The sequence below is a fragment of the Triticum aestivum genome, chromosome 2A (assembly GCF_018294505.1).
Source record: "Triticum aestivum cultivar Chinese Spring chromosome 2A, IWGSC CS RefSeq v2.1, whole genome shotgun sequence".
NCBI classification, from domain to species: domain Eukaryota; kingdom Viridiplantae; phylum Streptophyta; class Magnoliopsida; order Poales; family Poaceae; genus Triticum; species Triticum aestivum.
In genome coordinates, this window is record NC_057797.1 from 546,096,965 (window position 1) to 546,107,375 (window position 10,411).

Here is a 10,411-nt window from a genome sequence, read left to right on the forward strand (position 1 = left end):
AGCGAGTTACTGTTGGACAGGTGGGGCCCCGTGATTTGACTTGCCATTATCATTTTAACTGTGGCGCTACGACCGGCGTGAGTCTCCCAGATTCCTGACCACCTCCATACAGGTGCCTCTCCCAATGCTCCACCATGTAGTAGAGGCTGGCTCTTGCATGAGAGCCCACTTCTCCACTTTTTCCTTGCCTCTCTTTCCTCCACATATGCAAAAATGCCATGTAAAGCGCACTATTGCACTTACTTTTACTTGCTCCTACAGGTACTTAAGCTTGCCACATAAGCATAAAGTCTGATGTGGCAAGTTAATCAAGAAGAGAGAGACTAGTTTGGTGACCCAAGGAAGAAACGGTGCTAAGCGCGTGTACCTTGGTGAAAAGACAATTTTGAGTCTATAGCTAATTAAATGAAGCAAACTTAGCAACACCATTTCATTGGAAGAGGTCACTCCTTGACAAATGCAATAAATACACGCGCTTAGCACCGTTTCTTCCTTGAGTACGAAGAAAGAGATAGAGAGGAGTAAAAAATACACTTACAGCCAACCTTGTTGTAGTATGAGTGACTAAGTGATTACTATGTATGACATGCCAACATCAGATAGCCTAACGCACCGTGTTAAATCTCCAAGGGCACGACCGTGCGAGAGACGCGACGGTCGTGGTAGGCGCGACCATGATACGGGCTGCTGGCAGCCCTTGGATCTGAGATCAAACGGTCGCATTCTAAGTTGCTGAAAATTTGCAGAATAACCCTCCAGGATAGGATATTCGCCCATAGGTCTAGAATCACGCCATGCAACCGTTCGATCTCAAATCCAAGGGCTCTCGGAAGCCCGTATCATGGGAGAATGGAAAGCCACTACCCCGCCGTTCGCATGCTGGCAGTTCGCTCCTACTCGTCCCCGCACGTCCTTCAATACTACGACGGTTCACTCCTAGTCATCCCATCCATTCACATTACGGCAGTTCCACTAATCCTAACCCTCCTCTCAAATCCATGGCGTCCCAAATCTCCACGATCGGCGGTGAGTACAAGGTTAGAACCATCACTAGCGATGAGTTCGACGTCATCTACACCCGTTCTTCCGCGACGGTGAAAGGATGCCTTTCTCGCTTCAGACGCATGTTCGAAGACTCAGATGATGAGTGGGTCGCTGGGCTAGATGTTGAGTACACCACAGTCCTGGGACGAGAGAAGGATCTAAAGGATGAAGAGAGGAAGAAGCCCGCCGTGATCCAGGTTTGCGTGCATGACTTATGCTTGGTCTACCACATATGCCATGCCGACGTTGAGTGCCAGGATTTTAAGGACTTCCTCGAGAGCAACCTAGTCAAATTCGTCACTGTAGACTTTGGTAACGACAAAGACGTCCTGCATCGGATAGGCCTTGTTGTAGGCAACACCTTCGACCTCCAGAAGAATCGGCTGGTGTCCGCTTGTCAGCCTTCAATGCTGACCCTGGTAGGAGCCATGGTTCATCCTTCATACGGTAAACTGGAGAAACCTCCATACACGTTTCATCGTCATGCATGGGAGCGAAATGTACTAGATATAGACCACATCCACTATGCTGCAATGGATGGCTACCTTTGCTTCAATATCTACAAGGGTTGGATGAAGAGCAACAGCCAAGTGTGCGGTTCAAGCAAAGAAGTGTCGGCCAAGAGGAAGAGGGACAAGGACGAAGTCGAGGACGTGGACGAGGACTCCGAGTAAGGTGGCAGTGTTGTTGCTCATGGTGGTTCTAATGCAGTGTCTACCGGAATAGTTGCAAAGTTTAATTTCAGGTGTGCTTAATTTAATTTGAGGGGTGTGTTGTGATGAGCCCCCAGCAGAACTATGTTATGTTTCTTCTCGTTACTTTAACTCTTCAGTACATACATACTAGTATTTCTTACATTTCATCTTTTAGTTGGTATAGTACTACCACTCGTTTCTTCACAATATATACGTACAATATATATGGTCAACATCATATAGCCAGCAGTTTAGTTGTCAAAGAATTTCAGGGTGCTTAGTTTTGTCAAAGAATTCCAGGATGCTTATAGAGGGTGCTTGGATCCAAGGGACTTATTTTAGTCTGACTAAAAATAGTCTCTTTAAGAGGCTAAAGTTCCAAGCACCCCTGAAAGAGGGGCTAAAACTAGTCTTGAGACTAAAAAAATTTAGTTAGGGGCACCCCTACTAAAATGTGGATTAGTCCTCTCTCTACTCATTTAACTCCTCTCCTTTAACACAGGCGAGTTCTGGATTGGAGGGTTTGGAGGATAATAAATGCTCATTAACTTGATTTTAGCCTTTTTAGTATTTGGATCCAAGCATGGGTGAGGCTAGCATGTTTTAGTCCCACTACTTTTAGTCATGGGACTAAAACGTATCCAAGCACCCTCTTAGTTTTATTTGAGGGGTGGGTTGTGCTAGACACCATTATTGTGACTAGCCTTTTTAATAGTACTATATGCATAATTTGGCGACGAGCGCTCTCTATATGTACCACCTTTTTAATTTCAATTTTTGCTCCATGGCGCAATCCATCAATAGTATTGCTGTACAAAAGTATACATTTTTTAAAAGGCTAGAGTACTGTTCATAACATATATAGCCAGTTAAATTCTCAACCTAGAACGACGTGCATGCCATGTAGTAAACCGATACGGAGGAAGTATAGTAAAAATTAGGTGATTTTACCGAGCGATCGGTGGGGGAGCATGGCCTGTCATGCGGTCCCACGTGTCATGATGTACCAAGGCGATGCGCGTGTCCCTCTTGAGGCAGAAGCAATACTAGTACGTGGTTTGAGATGATGGCGAACCGAAGTGTGAAATAATGGTTGCTTCGTCCATCTGGGAAAGTGCGGCATTGTGATTTGACGTCTCATTGCTCATTACTACTACTGGGCTGGTACGAGTGGGGTGCGTCCCCCCTGCTGTTCTGCACTGTTATTTGGTGCTTGACATGTCGACCTGGTTGCTATATGTCCCACATGTCGGCGACAGGAAGTACAGAATTCATGAAAGGGAGCGTCGATGGAGGAGTATACTACAGAATTCATGAAAGGGAGCGACTTAGTTTTGGAAAAATCTGTTTTTACGGAGTACGTACCCACTAGGGTTTATAGGGCTCATCTAAAAAACATTCGTTTTTCCGTTTGATAAGTCTCAATTCTACTATACTAGTAGTAGTACCATTACATGTTGGATTTCGAGGTGCGTTAGATCACCCGACGCAAGCAGTGTCAAGAGGAAACTAACCAATGCATGTACAAGTTCATGGAAATTTAGTGGTCATTCATGCATTCGTTCTAATTAATGCCTCAGTAAACATAACTTCTTGAGAAAAACAAGCGTACTAATTACTTGTGCAAAATACGAAATTAATTCGACCACTCACCGTCTACCTTGGTTGGAGAGATTTTGAAATTGAGCCATAAACTGGAAAGGAGGGAGTAGTAACTTTTGTCTCGATTACTATTTGTGGCCTTGTATAGATGCAAAATGTATTTTTTATGGTGGCCTTGTATAAGTAAATGGAGGGAGTACTAACCAAAGTACGTAGTAGGGACGAGGAGTAAATGGAGGGAGTAGTAAAATTTTCTCCTCGAGCTGCGAGTCACCGCGCGCGTGGGCGAGGGAGCGGGCGTAAGGCGTACTAGTAAGCAAGTTTCACCTCATCCTGCGAGCCACCGCGCCCGTGGGTGGGGGAGACGGTGTACTAAGCAAGCTTCTCCTCGTTCTCCGAGTTGACGGGACACATCAAAAGTACTCCAGTGTATAGAGCCTTGCATCTAAGGTAGGCCCCACATGGTTTGCCTCTTTTTTTATTTAACATAACGCATCAAGTCGCAATTTGTTTGTTCACCCGTGGTAGACAATCCTCCCTCCACCAAGTGGACAACCAGTACACGTGCCAAATTACCATGTGGGCTTCCTTTTTCATACAGAAATGAGCTCCACCGTGAACCCGCGCGGGTGTGGTTGGGAAAGATACGGGAGTACGTGCGTCGTGGGTGCACCTCTTCTCTTCGTGCACGTCCCCCACCTACGTGGGCGTGTGTGAGAGAGATACAAACCTAGACATAATGCGCCGTCCATCCCCATGCCTCCGACCAGTCCGACCACCAGTCACCACCACGCCCCACTCCTCCTCACCTTATCTCTCATCTTTCTCCCTCCATTTTTATATACAAGGGGCCACTATCAAAATTACAATTTGCAGATATACAAGGCCATTAACACTAATCGATGCAATATTAATGGTGTTTGCCTCGTGGTACTAGGAAAGGAGGACATTAATTATCCCTTGCATGCATGCAGGAGTTTGTAAAAAAATACATCTTGATGTTTTGTGCAATGCACGGGCATCTTGCTAGTCCACGAAAACAACACATGGCAAAATTCCACGGCCTGGGGTGGCAACTGGCTCCATCGAGCGAGGGGAGGGAGGTGGATCAGTGAGCTGCATAGCTCATATCCGGCGGGCTACCCAGCCGGCTTGGATGTGGAATAACTACTCTTCGTAAGCCATTGTAAGAGTGGACAAAATGGTGGAGGAGATAGGGGAGCGGCCCGGTCATGAACGGACATGTGTCCATAATGGGTTTCTTGGCTTCCACACGGGCGGGTTTCATGGAGGCATTTGAATGCGGCACGGAGGCGTGTTCAGCTGGGTGTGCCGCGAGTGGCGCCCTTGACTCTGACCTAGGACACCGCGCCATTCTTCCGCTGACATGTGGGCTCTTTGGGTGCATGGCATGCATGTCAGTGACCCAACGCAGGCAGCGCACAGTAGATGAACCTTTGGTGGGCCAGGGCGGTCAAAAGCGGGCATTTCATAAACCGATGATTGTTCATTGAGTGTGACGTCATCTTTTTCATGTAGATAAGCCTACTATGTTGATAGCATGTTCGATACATTGTGATTCATAAAGACCGCTGAAAATATCAATGTTCTGCTTATCGCAGATAAGATTGATTAATACCCGTAACAATCCATGTCCTTAACAAAGGGTGCATGCACGTATAGGTTGAACGTGTGTCTTGCGTCGTGTGTTGTGTGCATGCAGGCATGCGAGTGTTGCGTGCGTGCAAGGGTATGTTTCAGTGTTGCATGCATGGGTGCGTATGTGCGTGTGTTCGTGAGTGCATGTGTATGTGTCAGTGTTGCACGCCAGCATGCGTGCGTGTGTACGTGTCAGTGTTGCACGCCTACATGTGTACGTGTCTTGCGTGCGTGCATGTGTATGTGCGGGGTGAGGCTACACGTCAGTCGACTGACTTTTTCATCTCTGGTCATTAGATTTTCCAGCCGTTGGATATGAAATCAAGGGCCTCCAGTTTATCATCAAACTCCACCCCCCCTGAGCCTCCAGCCACTACCAGCCGAACCGCCAGCCCCCACCGCCCGCGGCCGGCCCGCCCTCCCCGGAACCACTCATTTATTACCATTTTTGTCCTTCATATACGCGCTGATGGGTGGGCCCTATGGTAATGTGTGCTGCTGAATGTGGACCATTTGACTGGTCAATTGATCGTGTTATCAACAAATTACGGAGCTGTATGGTGAGCCAGTGACCGTATGATCACCCTAAAATGTACTCCTATTTTATTAACACAGTACAAACTCAAACTACCATTCCTTTCTTTGATATATGGGCTGACAGGTGGGCCCCACGGATACGCGCCCCGATGGTGCAACACTAGTTGCGCCGCGTGGAACGTTTGACTGGTCAATTGATTGTGTCATCAACAAAATACGGAGTTGTACGGGTGAGCCAGTGACCGTATAATCATGATATGTATTTGTTTAACACGGTACAGACGCAAGGGCTCATATATACGCGCAAGCACTCACCGCTATAAGCGCACACACACGAACCCTACCCCTATGAGCACCTTCGAGAGAGTGGACCAACATATATGATCTTCAGATTTTATGAAGTCACCATAGGTGCCTCGTAGTCGAGTGGAACGTCTCCTCCCACTGAACGTACGTCGCCGGAAAATGCTGAAATTAACACAAGATAAATGCGAGCACCGGGACTTTAACCTTGGTGGGCTCGAGAAACCACTGTCCTCTAACCATCCAACCACATGTTGGTTAGCACGACAAAATGTATGTGGTGACCGTGATGAGCTTATTCTGAAGTCCAGTGACCATATCGTGCTTTCGCTTCAAATACAATGACCGTAAGTGTCGTCAAAAATATACGGAGCACGCATCAAATGCAAAGTCCGTCAGTGTCATCAACAAAATATGGAGACGTATCGTGAGCTAGATACCATTGTACTATTGTATATGCTTATTTTCTTAGTGGCCAATTGTGTGTGTGGTGTGGTGGGCACATCATTACTAGTTGCGGTGGGTCAACATGAAGACTCATGGGTCGGTTCCATCCTGCACCACATATAGGTTGGACCGAGACGTGTTATACGAAGACCCATGTGGAGGACTCGGCGTACAACACGAAGCTACTAGAGTCGCGGAGGACTCTATCCCCACTGGTGATAAGCCAACTATATATGATTTGTAACCCTAGGCCCTTAGTATGTTATACAAGCTTGGGGGCTAGTTCGTCGATAGTATACACACATGCACAATGCCTGGTATTCATGTGTACTTTGTACACACCCCTATCACTAATATACAGTACCCGGAGTAGGCTCTTTCTTCAACTACAATTGAATTCTAGCATGTGCATGTGTCTATTTCATATTATCGATCCATAGAGTGAGAGAGGTTTGAAATGCAGGCAATGGATGTTTTTGCAATTCATATATAAACATTAATTAGTGCACTCCATGCTGTTAGTGTGAAGCACTTTATACATTTGTCACTTGCATGGATACATTCCAAATTGCTAGCTACGAAATAGAATACATGTCGAATTCAACATAAAGGGGGTTTCGAAGACTCGAATTCATAGGAAGTGCATTCATCCATTTGAACCCGAGATAATGGCATTTGTAAATCAGATGTAAAAGGGGGGCATCAATCTTTGTTGTGAGTTTGAACATGCTATATATATTCATATGCATATCTAACTTTTTTTTGCAACCAAGGAGATTATATCTGGAACCATGCATGAACTGAGGTAAGTTGCATATTTTTTAATATGTACTCGTGTACAATGTATATTCAAATGTACCCCCTCCATTCCAAAATAATCGTAGCTTTAGGATTTTCAAGAGTAAAGATTTGTGAAGTTTGACAAATCCTGAAAGTTCAATTCAAGAGAACCGAAAACGGTAAATGCTTCTGCTCCCAAATATTGAGGGCTCCTTTGATTCAAAGGAATTGCATAGGATTTTTGGAGGATTTAAACCCTTAGGAATTTTTCCTCTGATGCTCGTTTGATTCGTAGGATTGGCATCCTTAGGAATTTTTCCATATGATCCATTTGTACTACATTTTGGAGGAAAATTTCCATCCACTCAAACATCTTTGTAGAATTCCTTTGTTTTTCCTATGCTATCAAACATTCTTTCAAATCATGTAGGATACTATGGGACATGTCACCCTATTCCTGCATTTTTCCTATTCCTTCATTTTGACAATCCTATGAATCAAAGAGGCCCTGAACGAAGCGCCAAATAGGCCTCTGGTCACCCGAAACCGTGCGAGACTAATGTTTTGGTGGTAGGAAATTACTGTCCTAACTCTGGCCCGTGTAGCCTATTGGCCCGATGTCCAAAGGTCTAAACCGGGGTAGGTTTGTAACTTCACCAAGACGCCAGAGAAGCATTCATACGCCGTGGGCGCCTACCCATGCGCTCGGCCGAAATCTATCCCGCCCACATTTGGGACACCTGACATGACTGTCCTACCCCCAACCCGCAATATGTCCGAAATTTTAGATGGGGGGGGGGAGTTTGTAACTTACCCCAGATTTCAAACAAGCGCGTCTCAAACCGAAACATTGTTCCCCCTTAGTTCCTCGCCTCCCTCTGTTTCCCCATTCATACTCCATGGGTGCGAAAACGCCCTCTCCACTAGCCGCGAAACCCCAGCCTCCTCCGTCCTCCAACCCATAGCGGCCAATCCATCGCCGCCCTCCTCCATCACGCCGGAGCCGGTACCCCGACGTTGTCGTCCAATGCAACCGCAATCGCAATGCCCTTAAGGACTTAGCAGCTGAAGCCGAGGCAGAGCTGCCTCCACGACACCGACGCTGACGTGCGCCGTACCAGAACCACTCTGACCACGCCGTCCTACGCCTCACTGTTGCGGCTCCACTGTCGCAGCCGTCCACCGCACTGGAGCTGTTCCCGGTACACCGTCGTTCGCCACTTCGGATCTGCTTCCTTGCTGCCGACAGACGGCCACCGCACCACACTCAACAACTTGGCCATGGGTTCGTCCAAGGCTGCACCGTCCTACACAACTTCTGGTTTCCGGCGAACAACACGAAGATCGTTGGAAAAACAGAAGGACACAGCACTGCCAGCAGAAAGAGGTACTCCTCTTCCCTTATTCGTGCAAATCTTACGTCTCCGCTCACACCGTATTCATCCCACGAAAGAAACTAGTTGAGCGCTTCTTGCTGCATCTTCTTCGTGATACTAAATGCACAAGGTTTCCTCCCTTTTACTATTTCACCTTTGCTAGAGGTCAGTAGTCCGCCTGGATTTCAATTCAGGGTCAGTCGAACTGCAATTAAAAGAAGCAGCACCCGCTTAGGCGCGCGGAGCACCTAGTCCGCCTGTTCCCCGGGGAAGCGGCGCATCGGTATCTATCATAGGGCTGTGGGGTGTAACACCCTCGATGCGACTATATCTCCCACGTGTCGAGGCACGACTTAGAGGCATAATCGCATTGAAGGCATAGGTCGCAAGTTAGGCAATCTTCACAACATCCCATGTAATATAAATCATAAAGGGGAGATAACATAGTTGGCTTACACTCGCCACGTCAATCAAGTACATAAATAACATTACATCATCCAAACACTCATGGCCCGACTACGGCGCCAAAATAAAAGAGAACCCAACATGCGACAACGGTCCCAATCACCCCCAACTGGGCACCACTACTGATCATCAGGAAAGGAAACATAGTAACATTGAGAGTCTTCGTCGAACTCCCACTTGAGCTCATACGCGTCTCCTGGAGCGGAATCATCAGGCCTTGCATCTGGTGTAATAGTAATCTGTGAGCCACAGGGACTCAGCAATCTCGCACCCTCGCGATCAAAACTATTTAAGCTTATAGGAATGGCAAGGTAAATATAAGTGGAGTTGCAGCAAGCGACTAGCAAGTATGGTGGCTAACTTATTCGCAAAAGAGAGTGAGAAGAGGAGGCAAAGCGCGAGCGAGAAACTAGAGAACAACCTGCGCAAACATTACTCCAACACCATGTCCACTTCCCGGACTCCGCCGAGAAGAGGCCATCACGGTAACACACTCAGTTGATTCATTTTAATTAAGTTAAGGTTCAAGTTATCTACAACCGGACATTAACAAATTCCCATCTGCTCATAACCGCAGGAACGGCTTTCGTAAGTTCAAATCCCTGCAGGGGAGTCCCAACTTAGCCCATGACAAGCTCTCACGGTCAACGAAGGAATAGACCTCCTCCTAAGACGTTCCGATCAGACTCGGTATCTCGGTAATTCAAAACACTTCGACAGGTTAAAACAAGACCAGCAACACCGCCCGAATGTGCCGACAAATCCCGATAGGAGCTGCACATATCTTGTTCTCAGGGCACACTCAGATAGGTCAAGCTACGAGTAAAACCAACCCTCAAGTTTCCTTGAGGTGGCCCCGCAGGCTGCTCGGTTCAGACCAACACTCAGAGGGAGCACTGGCCCGGGGGGGGGGTTAAAATAAGATGACCCTCGGGCTCTGGTAACCCAAGGGAAAAAGAGGCTAGGTGGCGAAAGGTAACACCAAGGTTTGGCATTGCTGGAAAAGCTTTAATCAAGGCGAACTATCAAGGGGTTCCCATTATAACCCAACCGCGTAAGGAACGCAAAATTCGGGAACATAACACCGATATGACGGAAACTAGGGCGGCAAGAGTGGAACAAAACACTAGGCAAGAGGCCGAGCCTTCCACCCTTTACCAAGTATATAGGTGAATTAAGATAACAAGATAATATAATGATATCCCAACAAGAAAATAAATATTCCAATAAGGAACGGCCTCCGATCTTCACCTGCAACTAGTAACGCTATAAGAGGGGCTGAGCAAAGCGGTAACATAGCCAATCAACGGTTTGCTAGGACAATGGAGGGTTAGAGGTTTGACATGGCAATTTGGGAGGCTTGAAAGCAAGTGGTAGGCATCGTAGCAATGGCATAGCAAAAGAGCGAGCAAACTAGCATAGCAAAGATAGTAGTGATTTCGAGGGTATGATCATCTTGCCTGCACAGCTGTCAGAGTTGACTGGATCCTTGAAAGCAAACTC